This window comes from Acomys minous (genome assembly GCF_964271855.1).
Source record: "Acomys minous genome assembly, chromosome: 6".
Taxonomy (NCBI): domain Eukaryota; kingdom Metazoa; phylum Chordata; class Mammalia; order Rodentia; family Muridae; genus Acomys; species Acomys minous.
This window is the reverse complement of record NC_140487.1, coordinates 23741964-23756635: the sequence shown is the minus strand read 5'-3', so window position 1 is coordinate 23756635 and position 14672 is coordinate 23741964. Positions and strand designations below refer to the sequence as shown.

At 45.7% G+C, this 14672-nt stretch overlaps 1 long non-coding RNA gene across 1 annotated transcript; it reads right to left on the bottom strand.

Annotated features, from left to right (window-relative positions):
- Positions 1-916: 916 nt before the first annotated feature.
- Positions 917-13588, bottom strand: LOC311600370. The gene is made up of 4 exons (XR_014780225.1): positions 13201-13588; positions 12797-13100; positions 2062-2330; positions 917-1043 (listed from the first exon to the last, which is right to left on the bottom strand). It is a non-coding gene; the product is annotated as an uncharacterized lncRNA (long non-coding RNA).
- Positions 13589-14672: the final 1084 nt, after the last annotated feature.

Genomic DNA, 14672 nt, shown 5'->3' with positions numbered 1-14672 from the left:
GGGCTTCTCTCCTGTAAGTGGAAAAGCTTGCTAAATCGATGACCTCACAGTTGACAATTGTGTAATTGTGAAACAGAATCAATAGCAATAAAAGATTCTCCTGTGTTTGCTCAGCACCGTTGAGTGCCGCACTCATGAGGAGAAGGTGCCATTCAGTGCTGTCTTTCCACTCTTAAGATTTTGCCCAGGATCCACACTGGATTCTCTCATTCACAGAGATTAAATGGTCAGATAGAACACATAGGGTGCCATGTTTCCAGTCCTTCTGAGCCTATGAAGAAACATCTCATTACGACTGTTGTTTTAGTTTTCATCTGCTCCCATCTTGGTCCCACCAACAAGCCTCGTCCTGCCTCATGTCTTTTTCCTTCTAGCAGGCCAAATGCTCCTCGCCTCCTCCTCCTCCTCTTAAACACTGAGGAGCTAACGAAGGAGCGTGTCCTAACTCGGTAAACACCACGTCTTCCCCACACCGGGAGCTTCTTTGACTTCCAGCTTCTTTGACATTCAGAGTCTCATCCTCGGGTGAAGAATTTTCCCATAAATATTTTATGACTTCCTAACTCCACAGACTACCTCAGCCCAGCTTTATTATTGTATCTCATTTCTTATCTGGCACAGAGTTTTCCTCACTGAACCGTGCTCCTCTTGTGTGGCCCTGTGTCCGTTTGTGGGTTGCCAGAAGACAGCATGCTATAACAGAAAGCTCCGGGACAGTTCGCGTCAGCCAGGCTTCAGGGGGTTTTTTTGTTGTTCATTTCCTTCTCTGGGTCTCCCCTGGGCGCCTTTGTGGGGACTGTGGAGCCTTGGCACAAGCTGAAGCTTCTGAATGGGATGTTCTTCCGACAGGCACTGTGTTCCCAGCTTGCCCACCAAGGGCTTCCTTGGCCCCAATGCAAGGACGCCATTGAAGATCAGGCAGCCCAAGGGGACCTCCACAAAGGCTGTGGCTCTGACTCAGTCTTGGAAGTATTTGCTGTCAGTGGTGCATAAAAAAAGGCGGGGCTTCCGAAGATGGCTTTTTAAGGAGCCAAATTATTCACCTGGGTGATGAGGAAACAAAACCAAGTTGGAAAACTTACATTTAAATTATCAGCTAGTGCTGCCCCCACGTGTGGAAAGGTAGCAAGGAGAATGGCAAAGGAGCCTGGGGCTATCTTAAAAGAAAAAGTCTGGATAGCTTGGAGGGGAGTACAGGGATGGGGAGGTGGGGGAGGGGTTGTGCCTCTCAGGCTTGGAGAGGAAGGAGGTCACTTGAGGTCCCTGAGCTGGTGCTGCTCTACTTCCCGGTGTCTTCCTTACTCTTTTTTTGGGATTGTTACAGACCAGTTCAGACAAGGTAGGCACCCGCGCAAATCCAACTGGAAAGTCCTCTTCAGCCTCTCTCTTGGAGAGGGTGTGGGATGAGCTAATTCACTTCCCCTGAAAGGGGGGTGGGGGGAACGGAGGGTGTTAAGGTAACCCATTTCAGGAATATCCCCTTTGGGTTTTAATGTTCTCTGGAGCACTGAGGGGGATGGAAGCTGGACTTCCCGCGGGAGATGACGTTCTTTTACATTTCTGAGCCTCACCTCAGCGACCAGATATTCTCTTTGTAGCTTAGTAGTTTGCGGCAGCATTTTCCCTCTCCACCTCTTCCTTTACCGTAGATTGCAGCAGCATTTTCCCTCTCCACCTCTTCCTTTACCGTGCCTGTCCTACTTAGGAGCTCAGCTTTTACCTGCTCCGGGCAAAGTTATCTTCCCCCCCCCCACACACACACCCTTGCAAAAAATAGAAAGTCTCTAAAGATTTCTGGCTTTCCAAAAGTCAAAACTTTCAGAGCACAGCAAATTTGTTGGAGAAGTGAAAGGAAGGGAGGGTGTCTGTGAGTAAAAGAGACTAAAATAAAAAAAAATTTTTCCTGCTTGTTGGGTAACAGTTTCTTCTGAGACTAACCAGCCGTCTTGGAGAGACGCTATTTGAAACACAGCCGGTGAAACATTGCATTTTGCGGTGGGGGGCGGGGGGGGGGAAAGGAAGAGAAAAACGCGAAAGCTTCAGGAAGGCCCTGAAACTGACCAGATTCACTGGGCGTCTCCATCCCTGAGCGGGCATTTATTGTAAGACTCCTACGTGACATTCTCAGGCAAGATGAGCTTCCTAGAAGAGGCTCAGACCAGCGGAGCTCCACAGAAAGGACATTCTCCAACGTGCTGAGTTGCCTTCAGTTTGCAGTGAGCTCCAGGTTCCCCCTTTCTGTGAGTTGTCACCCTTGCGGTGGCAGCGTTTTGGACACTCAACTGTCCTTGCATTGTTTCCACTCCTATAGGTAACCTTTGTCCCATAATCTGTAGACAATACAAAGAAAACTCACTGATTCATCAAATCAGACCCTGGTGGCGCCCGTACTTTGTTCTGTCTTTGTTCCCCTATGGGGGTGAACAGACATTTGTTAATATCTCCTCCGGAATGGTGTCATACAACACAATTTCTAGACATAAACGCTAAAGAAAGAGCAGTTGACTGATTGCAGATGAGCAGAACCTTGAGTCCGCCTCCTGGCACAGCTGTAGAGTAGCCGGGTGGGTGTGGCTCTGAGGCGGACCTGAGAAAACGCTGGCCTCCCGGACTTGGTGTTCTGCGTCGCTGCTCCTGCACTGAGATTCAGCTGAACACTTCCTGCGATGAGAACGGACTTACTGAACATCTGCATGCAGCACATCTGTTCACTCGCAGAGTTCAGCACACAGCTTAAATTCAAAAGACAGAAAAACGAGAGGAGAAAGAGGAGAGGACAAATGGGTGAGGGAGGGGAGTGAAAACAGGAAAAGTGAAGAAGAAAAGGCTTAAGGTTTATTTTATTTTTCTAGGAGATAGACTAATTGACCAACAAAATTGTTGGTTCGAACCATGCAGAATTGCTGCTAATCAACCATTTGTTGACCCACATAAAAATGGCAATTTCATAAGGTTCAGCAATTAATGAAAAGCTAGTTTCTCTCCTCACAGGTGGTGACCTGGCCAGTTCCCTGGGGACACCCTGCCTGTCAAAGGGTTTCCCTCTGCAATGGTCCCCCGTGTAAACTCTCACTGTTCCCTGACATACATGGAGCATCCCCTGAGGGCATTGTTATCATTTCTGACAAGAAAATCAAAATAGGGTGTGAAAGAGAGTTAGGTGGCTACAAGCTGGGAGCAAGAAGGATTACAAGTTAAAACACAAATCTACTTGGCAGCCTCTTGTCTTCTCTTTGGGAGACTTGTGCCTCCTGAACAGGGTGCATTCCCTGTCTTTGTTTCCCATCTTCAAATGTATCCCTGTGTTTGTCTGCATAGCTCTGAACAACAAGGAAGAATAAACTAACAGCGGTCCCTCTGCAGCAGAAAAGAGCGAAATGGGCTCCTTTCATCGATGCCAAGGGAAGAGGAGCCTGTGACTTTAAGAGGAAACCATTTAAAAAGATTTACAAGTCTGAACTGAAGCTATACCCAGAGGATACCTAGCAGATGGCAAAGAAAGAAGACCTATCCAAGCTAGAACTCGAATCTCTACTGATGGCAAAAGAGCCACCCCCCCCACCCCACCCCCACCCACCACCCACCCCCCCTCACCCCCCCCCACCTTCAGTATGTTTTACTTTGAAATGGTCAATCAACTGTATTCTATAAGGTCTTTCCCGAGTTCCACAGTCACAGTGGGTTTCTGACTTCTCTGTCTTTCTCGGAACACTTGTGTGGCAGATTAAGATTCTTTCTTGGGTAGTTCAAACACCAGTGTTTGTGCCCTTAATGTATGCAGGACATTGTCTTGAAAGATAATGTAGAAAATATAATCTTGGGGATGGGAGGCTACAGAGATTGCTTAGTGCTTAAGAGCAGATATTGTCCTTATATAATTCTTGCAAAAAAGCAAAGTTTAGTTCCCAGTATCCATGTGGTACAGCTCACAGCCACTTGTAACTCCCCATTCTGGGAAATCTAATGCCTCTGGCCTCAGCCAGAACCTGCATTCCCGTGTGTGTGTGTGTGTGTGTGTGTGTGTGTGTGTGTGTGTGTGTACACACACATACATGCACAAGTGCATACACATACATACACACACACACACACACACACACACAAATTAAAAATAAGTAAAAAAAACTTTTAAAAAAGAAAATACAATCTTGTGTTTAAGAAGCTTGCAGTCCAGTCCGGTTGGCAGTGATATGACAGTGGCAGGGGTTGCTCTGATCTCTGCCAAAGGACTTAGCATATTTTATGTTCGCTACTGGACTGCCAAGGGCCTTATGAACAGAACTGTGTCACCCTTGTTTCTAGTCTGTCGGGAAGGGATGCCTAGCACCATGATCGTTGCATGTCCATGAAGGCATCTGTAAATGATGACTGCTCAAGCTGAGTTCTGAGAGATGGAGGGTACCATCATAGCTTGATAAATTGATGGCCAGTACTTGCTCCATACTGTGTTTCTGCTCATAGCCATTTGATTCTCTTTGAGCCAGCCTCCAGCAAACTTCTGCAGTCAAACCCAAAACTTGAGTTCTAGCCCGTCCTTCATTCAGACCTCCCTAACCCAAAGCCCATGCTCCACTGAAGGGATGTTAGGAAACATGACTTCCATTTTTGTCCCCTCTCCTTCCGCTCTGCTGGCTGCAGGGACAGCTAGTTTGCTTTTATGGTAATATTCTCCTTTAAACAGTTGTGGAAATCTCCTCACTTGATAATTTCCCAGGTGACCATTTTGCTTTTTCTCTCCCTGCAGTGTGATTTGTTTACTTCTGAATGTCTTCTGACTTTTAAAATGGTTTGTCTGTTCAGGAAGAACGTTGCATGGTACCCACATGAGGTTTAACAGTAGAAGTTGCATCAGTCAGAGTCAGAATTCCAGCAACCAATCCCAGGATCTCAGTTGTGATTTCTTTGAAAAGAAAATGAAATTTTTCTACAGGCAAATCTTCTACAGGCAATGATTGGGAAAAGGTCGGTCCCAGGAGACATGAAGAAGGAATGAGGAAATACTTTAGTGTGTAGGCTTCTAGAGCACACCGACACACAGTGGGTAGCTCTCATAACCCTGAATCTGTTTCTTACAGTCTTGGAGCCTGATTCTCTTATCAGTGTATCAGCATGCTTGGGTCCAAATGGAGATAGCGTTCCGCCTCTCAGCCATCCCGTATTAGGGCACTAACCCCATTTCAAAACCCATAGTCTCCCAAAAGCCCTCTCCTATTACTGTCGTGGACCGACTCAGTTGGGTATAGGTCGAGAACTCCCAACCCCAAGGGCCTATACCCAACTGAGATTGTCCACGACATATTACTAAGGTATAGGCTATGAATTCTGAGAGCCACGTTTTCAGTCCTCACCTGAAAGTGAAACAAAGAATGGAAGTTCATCAGCAAAGGGCGTGTTAACAAGCAGATGACCACTCTAAGCAAGAGTAGCAGAGCCCTGCTTGAGGGTCCTGTGGGACACAACTCAGAACTAACTCAGCCACAGGCTAGGAGCCTGAGAGAATCACACCCACCAGCTCCTCTCCATCCTCTTTGGTTAAGAACTGCTTCTGGGCCCTGAATCCTGCTTTGTTCTGTACATCCCTGAAGCCATTAAAATGTCCTCAAGCAGAGATGTGCAGGGGCTGGATGTAAAGAAATCTTGACTTGCAGAGAAAGCTGAACACTAATACTGCAGATAACCTCCAGGATGGCTGAGGGGGCACAGCTAAACACCAACGTGGACCATGTGTCCTGATGCATTATGGATCTTAAGAGCAGCAGAACTCACCCTATACTGAGAGAGACTAGTGCACCTGGGACTACACAAGTAACATCTAGTAGAAAGTGAAAATAAAACTGAAATATAGCTTAAATGCTCTTGACTAACTTCCATGTTCTGATGAAAAGAATCACTTTTCTGATTTATTCAGAAGTGGCCAATGGACTGGCTAATGGTGACCCAATGCTATATCAGTTCTCAAAGCCAATGCTGGATCTGATTTTACACATCACAGTTTCTTTAATGTGCTGAAGAAAGCATACTAGAAAAACACAGGAACAAACAGCAGCCAGGTTTCGCAGTGGATTAATAAGCCAGTTGTGGCATAGAGGTGGTGCCTGATGCAAATCTTAATTGTTATCGCCCCATGCCTAACACTTCTCCATGATCTTCTGCAGTGGAACTGATCTGTGCTTATCAGGAGCTGTCACTTCTAAGTCCTAGAGGCAGTTTCATCTGTTTTGCCTAACAGAGAAGTAAGCTTGTCAAATTATGCCCTTCACCATGGTTTACCTACCCCTGGCATTTGCCCTAATGCCTGACTGCCACAGAGGGGATTTTGACCTGACCAAAATCCTCTTTTCCAAGCTCACTTCTACATAGGAAAACTTCCCAAAGCTCCCCCATCGGGGCAGCTGGCCTAGAGTGCAGTGTCTGCTTTTTCAGCTTGGAATTTGAACTAGTATTGAGGCTGCCACTTCCACATTCCCTGACTCTGCTGAGTGTGTCTCTGCACTCGTCCTCTGTTTCGGGGCCAGGGCTTTCACTATTCTTTTTCTCCTCCACAGACTGTGGTTTGCATGCTTTCCATCTGACTACTTTAATGGCAGGATTCCTTTCTCCACCTCAGGAACCAATTAAATTTCCCTGATCGTAGGTTATTTACTTTGTCTTTGAAACCCTGTAACTTACCCTAGTTACCCATGAATTCTGAATGAATAGCTCCCGCGGCATGAAAGGCTGGCGTAGCCTCACATAACTAACTCCAAGTCAAGCACCTCTGCTTTCTGACAGCGGTAAGGTATTAAGAGGGCACTCTCAGAGGCCCTTCTGTCTTAACAATCGTTAGTATCCCAGAACCATAGGAAAACGAGGTGAGACAAGGTGTCTTGGAGGTTATTCTAAACTACCACTTAATGTCTGTAGCATCTAGCCTACACCATAATGCCATGGGTTGATGGAGAGGGTTTCAGATATGCAGAAGTCCACTGTAAAAAAAAAAAAATAGTGTTTAACTGTCCATGACAGAGGTGAGTGGCATTTGCCTTTTGGGGCAGTAAAACTTAAGTTGGACAAGCATTGGATTTTCTTGGAACCTAACAAAGCAGTGGCAAGAGTCAGTATGTCGGTCACCAAGGCTTGTCATAATCTGATGGATAGGACCAAAAATGTGTTCAGTTTCTTGTCGTGGCTTCACCAGAAACAAGAGGAGACACGTGGATGGTGCAAGCTCTCCTCACACATGCACTGGCACGGCTTCAGTGTTTCCTTCTGTTCTGTTTTTGTCTTTACAGCAGTGACAGTGGCTTTGACGCCAGCACTGGGTGTCCAGAGGAGATCATCCAGGAGTGAGTGCTTGGGCTCCTCATGCCTGCTTTTTGCAAGTACTTAATAATTAAAGCAATGGGCAGTCCCATATCTCCTTCTTTAGATGAGAAGTGGCTTGGTTTGAAAGCATGGTTTTCTTTAACAGTACGTTACCTGATACCACTATGTCATCTATGTTCCCAAACTGAAATTTGAAATTTGATTCATCTACTCCAACAACTACTTTTGAGATTTCAATGATTCAGACACAGAGGTATTTTCATGTGTGTGTGTGTGTGTGTGTGTGTGTGTGTGTGTGTGTGTGTGTGTGAGGGGGGGGGGCGAGACAGGGGAGGGAGAGGGAGAGAGAGAGAGCTCCTGTGTGCATATAATTAGAAACATTTAAAATCATGGAAGAGTAGCGTTGGGCTCAAAAATCCCATTGACCAGCTTTGTCTTTTGTACAATTAGTTCATCCTCCAATATTCTGTCTCCTGACCTGAAAGGCTTAAGCTAATAACACTTTATCAACATAAAGAAATATTAAGAAACATCATATATTAAAAAGAAACTAATATAGTAGCTACCTAGATCATACTATACATACATGATAGATAGATAGATAGATAGATAGATAGATAGATAGATAGATAGATAGATGACAGATAATAGGAAAGAGAAAACTGTTTTAGATTATATTTGGAACTCATATAAGACTAGTGAAACGCTTGGTATTCCTGAATTCTTTTCTTTTCTTTTTTTCCTTTTACAAATAACATTTTTTCTGGCTTTTTCTTTCTTTCTTTTTTTTAACTTATTTATTTGCTTTACATCCTGCCAAAATCTGAATTCTTTCCTTAAGTATGCTTGTGAAGATTGCTGATGGCTTGCATATCGTCTTATGAGATAATACTCTTGTTCATTCTAAGCCAGAGACCCAGGCTCATCTTTTCAGCAGGTATGAGTAAGCCTATTTCTCATCACACTTTAGAATCTTCTGGCCTTAGACTATGTCCTGACACAAGAGTTCCAAACCTAAAGGTCTCTGCATATCATGTCGGACTTATTAAACTGGCCTCTGACATCTACGGCGTCCATTCCTACAGCCGACTCTGTGACTCAAGAACGATCACACCACGTTGTCCGATTCACGATCCCCCTCACAGACTTCCTGTCTTCTACCTGGTGTAGATTCTGACAGAGCCACTCATCTTTAGCCATTCTCTGCTTGCATCAACTGCGACTCTGTAGCAAGCATTCTTGGCTAGCATCTCCAGACTTTCTTCTCCTTCCAGTGAAACTAACTCTGATGCAAGTCACTGGAAGGAAAGGCCAAAGTCTGTGTCTACAAAAACATTTGATAAGCATGTCTGAGGGACCCCTTTGCTCAGTCCTTGATTGTATCTGGATACACAGGATTGCTTTCCCTTCTCTCACCCATGTGGAGAGACTACACAGCTGGCCCACTGTGGAATTCCCTATGCAGAGATCCCACAAGTTGTCCCAGAGTCTAAGAGCTCCCCAAAGCCTGTGGAACAAATGGACCATGGGTCCTCTCGCAAAGCGGCATGTGGTCCACAGGCCTCTTCCCCGAATAATATTTCTAGAGGAAGAAGAGGAGGAACAAGTATGTAACATCCCAAAGGCAACCATATTAAATACACCAATTATATTGAAATACAGTCATTGAAAGTATTTCATTATGATATATACTTGTTCACCAATGTACAAAATAACAAGATCTTGTAACAAGTCGATTTACTGCTATAATTCCAAAGTAGACATGACTTTAAACCATCATTGAAATATTGCCAAAAAGACCCTTGTTGTTGTTTTTTAAACCCATGACCCAGTCATAATTATTACTAGCATAAACGTGGTTTGTACCATACCTTGTAACTGAAGGACTACTGAACTTCAAAGATCAGTAAAAATAAAGTTGTCAATTTGGTCCTTCATATTTGTAGAACTGCCCTGAATTCCACTTCACCAATCCCAACAACACACTGGCTAGCGTAGCACAAGAATTTTGGGCTGTGGATTCACTCTTGGAACTCTGTTATCTTTTGAGATTCCCACCCTCCGACCTCTCTCCTAGCCAACGCTGTTAGAACTCAACAGTCAGCTTCCTGGCAATGGACAAGCAAAATCCGCGCGTTCAAAGGGAAGCAAAGCTATCCTTAAGAGAAGAGCCTTTGTCCTTCCAGACAACGGGAGGGATTCACTGTTTAAAAAAAAAAAAAAAGATTGCTGTATGCCTTAACGGTTCGGTTCCTGGGCTTTGAAGGCTCTGGAACACGCCACCAGGAGAATCTGTCCTCCCTCTCCCCCTTCCCCTCCCCTCCCCCTCCCCCTCCCTGACCCACCACCACCACCACAGGATGAGTACTGCAATGGAAAAGGCAGCCCAGCCCAGAGTCTCTGCCACAGAGGATAAACACTTCCCCAGTCTGTCTCTGAAGCAGCAAAATTCTTCATGCTAGATCATGCTGGAGGGAGAGGACTTGAGGTTTTCATCCAGGACTCTGACTGGGTGGTTCCCAGCATTACCTTCTGTCTGTTTGTTCTCTAGTGTTTGTTTTTCTACGCCTCATCCCTCCTCCTCCTCCTCCTCCTCCTCCTCCTCCTCCTCCTCCTCCTCAGCCTGGCTCTGATTCAGCTCTGAACTGGAGCCCCCAGAGCACTGAGGCTGACTTCCTCTATGAACCCCCTCCTGAAGTCCTCAGAGGGCTCTGCCAGGGGGGGCAGGGAGTGGGGGGGGGGGGAGAAAGACAGAAGTCACAGCAACCAGCACAGTCCCCACCACCTGCCTGCCTCCTTTCAGCTCGACACCAAAGGGCTTCACCTCAGCTCCTGCCAAGCCCTGACAGCTCTGGAAGCCGGGAGGCTTCCTTTGACTAACACACAGGTCTCCACGCAGCGCTCAGCTGCCAAGCCACGGGGCCAGCTTTAGGAATGTGTTTTTAATATTCATTGTTCACTCTGTCTGTTACCGATGTGTGCACTGCAATTATTCTAATTCTTTGCACATGTGTTGTTATGCAATGTAGGCCTTTTAAGCTATGCCAGGTTTTTTTTTCCCCCCTTTCTGAAACCCAAATATATTATTTCTACCTATGTTTCAGTTTGTTTGCCACGCTTCTTTATTTTATTTCAAAGATCAATCTGGGAGGCAAAGAAAGAGCGGGGTGTGCAGAAAGCAAGGTCTGCCTGCTTCCCTCGTGGTAGACCAGTTGCTTTTTATTTAGGTTGGTGTGTTTTCTACCTCAATCCCTTGTTTGCCTCTTCCCACGTGCACAAGCAAGCTGACATCCAGCCATCCGTAGGCCACATTGCTCTTCCTGGAGTAGCATCTGCACCCAGGGGAAGAGCATGCGTGCAGAGCCAGAGCACAGATGTGCACATGTGTGCAGACTGCATGTGGGCAGATTTCTTTTTTCTTTTTCTTTCTTTTTTTCTCCTTCTTACCAGTGAGGAGAAAAAGGAAGGGGAAGGGCTCTTTCTTCTTTCTTTCCTTTCATTCCCTTATTTCCTTTTAAATTTTAATTGGGCCTTTTCTGATACAATAGAAAACTTCCACCACTGGGCCACACAAAGAATTACGTTCCCTCATTAATTCGCATTGTTTTATGTTTGCTTAATTTTTTTTTTCTTTTAAATCAAGGTAAAACAGCAACTGTGAAACCAGACTCTAAATTCTGCCATTGCTCTTCAAGTTTCAGGGGCTGACGGCACAGACTGAATAAATTAAGAGTGACTGTTGTTTACCTCTGAGGACTTAATCTAAGGCCCCCAGAAGCTAACTTGAGAATGAAGCAGTAGAAATACCCACCTGGCAAGCATCTCCAGCCGCCCCATGCATATGCCTCTCTTTAGAGATTCCTCTGGCTGCTCTCTGTTTTTGCCAGGCAGGGAAATCTGACACGGTCGCACCCCTGCCTGCTAAGCATTTTACTTTCATTGTTAACTATATCCATTTGTCACCATGAAACATTATTATTTTAAGGTAGCAGGGAAGCAGGCCTGCCTAGCTCTAGTTTCTCGTTGCCAAGAAGGAATCAAAGAAAAGGACGGTGCTAATGTGGGAAATCACACCAGAGAGAGAGAAACACGCAGAGAACGGCAGAGGCAGAGAGTAGGGGGAGGGAGAGGGAAAGATACTCAGAAACAGAAGACAGAGACAGACCTGCACAGGAAAAAAAAAAAACACCCTGGAATTTCCATGAAAAGATTTAGAAAAGAAGCGTAGAGCTGTTGCTAGGGAGCCGGGGAGAGAGTCGGCAGATACAGCATCCCCCAGATTTTTTAATACAAACCTGCATGTCTTTGTTTGCTCCATCTCTCGGGGGCTTGGTAAGGAGGAAAAGGAATACCCTTAAGTCCACTTTTTAAACAGATTGTTTTAAAGGTGTACTTGCGAAGTGCATTTGGGCAGCTACGTTGAAGGTGTGCTTGAAGTTAAAGGGTGCAGCCTTGCTCCCTGAATTCCAAGGAAACCCACTCTAATGCGACACACCCTTGGAGGATTGATGCAAAAGAGGCGCCCACATTATAACCTGCACGGGCAACCAAGTAGCTCAGGGTTGCTGTCACTCAGACCTGGGGGGGGGGGGGGAGGAAGGGCGGGCAGGGTTGTGGGAGACACAGACAGACACTGGTGACTGGTGCTGTTGAAAACTCAGGGTGGCTACCTGGGCTCTGTTCCAAATAAGCAAATGGAAGCGAAACAAGTGGAATGGGCCGGAAGCTGATGCTACTGCAGGGTCACCTGCACACCAGCAGTATTAGTCTGGGGTGCAGGGGTGCAAAGGTGCGTGCATGCATGCGTACGTGTGCGTGTGCAGGCTGGAAAGCTTCAAATTCTCAGGGCTTAGAAAATTCCATCAGGGGCTGATATTGCAGTCTTGCATCAAAACTCAGCCTAGAGGCAGAATTCCTTCCACTTGCGTAACCACGGCCCTTTCTCTGAAGCCTTCCCCTGACTGCTGGAAACTCACTCACATTATGCAAAGTGATCTATCTGCTTTATCCCAGGTCTTCCGATTTAAATAATAATCGCATCTCAGAAAATAATTTCACACCAACAACCAACATCTAGATTGAGGTTAACCAAGCAACTGGATACTCTGATACACAAAATTAACTGTGACACACCCCTATGAGATAAATTGGCAAATAACACCTAATAATTCACTCAGCCAACAGAGCAAAAATCCAGAGCAGGCTGGCCAATTGGAAAGCTCCAAGCTCAGTGGGAAACCTTGTCTTAAAAAGGAAGGTGGAAAGCAGAGACAGGAAAACCTCTGCTATGCATGTGCATGCGCACACACACACACACACACACACAAATGCATGTTCACATGAATCCACATATGAGCACACACTCACACACATACTATCCACATATGCACCCGCATAAAAGAATCTTTAGAGAAGAAAGTGCCCCCCCCCATGCCTCAGAATGACATCTTTGAAAGAAAGCTCCTTTATGGAATCCATCTCCTCAACTCACTTTTTCTCTCTAATGCATGTTTTCCTCTCTATGTCCATCACTGAAGTCCATCAGCTAGATGGTTGATCAGGCGGCGGCTGCTGCTGCTGCCACCGGAAGTTTCACCCTGCCTTATGCCTGGGTATCTAAGCTGTCTGCATCCAGAAATGGTGGCTTGTTCTCTTCACTCTAGTCACATGGCTGTTTTCAAATTTCAGGTCTCAGAGCTGATGTCTCTTCTGCAACTCAAAAGGGCTGGAGGAGGCAACTCTAACATCTACGTGAAAAAAACAAGTCCATGTACCCCAATTCCTGATCAATCTTCCTAAGGTTAGAAAAATAATACATAAACAAAAGTTCAATTTGAATTTTAGATAAGTAACAGATAACATTTTAACATAACTATTATACTTAGGATGGCCTACCTGATGTGTCCTAGGTAATCCAGCTACGGCTAGCTGGACACTGGAGAGGCTGAGACCATGAAAACTAACTGTTTGGTCCACGAGGTTGAATACCTCAGTAGTCCGATGAAGGTCTGGAGGGTTGCTGGAGGATTGCTGGAGGGTCACTGGGCTTCAGTCCGTCCTGGAAGGCTAAAGAAGCTGGGTTGCAATAGCAGTAAAGGATGGAGACAGCAGCAGCAGCAGCAGCAGCAGCGATGACAATAGAGTAGATGCACTAACCTTCAAAGGGCAAAGGGTGGGCAGGCAAAAAGCAACAGCTCTTCCCTCAGGCCTCCTCATAGCTGAGCTACCACCAGATTGTGCTGCTGGCTCTGCAGGGAGGGCCTTCCCTTCCCCGTCAGTCCTTCCAGGAAGGGCCCTCATGAACCTGCCTACAGCTTCTGTCTCTTAGTCAATTCCAGATGCAATCAAATTGGCAACCAGGCTTAACTATCACAGTTATTTTTTTTTTCTTTTTAATGTTTGTTAATCTGAAATTCAAATTTACCTGGGCATTTTTGTACCTTACAATCCTCTGAAGTGATCCGAATGATAAGGCCAGCCCTTGACCTCAGAGCACATTTGAGAATGTGATATTCTGATTCCTGTCTGATAGCAGATTCCACTGCAAGGCTTTACATTTGCTTCTTGCCTGTTGAAAGCGTGTCTGACTGGCTCTCTACCGGACACTGACTGCCCTGAGCAGGTAGTGCTGCCTCTGCTTCTCTGACTGGGGCGAGTGTGAGAGGAGTATTCAATGAATCCTGTCAGACCTGCTTTAACGGAGAGAATCCTTGACACCCCAGTCGGAGGGCTGAAGATCCTGCGGTTCCCTCCACCTTCTGTTTTCATATTTCCTCACATCTTTCTTGCAGCCCCTCTCTATAATCACAGCTACAACCCTGATCACTGACCTGAAGTTTGGGGCCAGTTAAGTACCCCAAAAGTCAGAAATAGTGCTTACCATCTTCATCTATTTTCTGTCACAATAACAAAACACCACAGACTGAGGCAATTATAAACAATTTAAGTTGATCTGGCCCACCATTCCGGTAACTAAAGGGCTCAGGGTGGAGAAGCTGCATCTGGTGCTGACCTGTTGTTGCATCCTAACACAGAGAGGGCACATGCTCACAGGAATCCAAGTCTTTCCTCCTCTTTTTATAAAGCCACCAAATGCTATTATGAGCCCCCCCCATAATTCCATCAAACCCTGGTTATCTCCTAAAGGTCTCACTTCCAAATACCACCCACGTGAATCTGGGGCTGAAGTTCTCAACAGCACCAGCTACACAGAGTATTTGGCTTTGACCTACATGAAGTCCAAAAAAGAAAAACAAGGACATAAATGTACCCTTGACTATAAAGACACTCTGTAAGTTGAAGGGCTGCCTTAATAATTTAAGTTACTTTGGAGGGTTGTAAAATACCAAATGTCCATAAGTTTGAAT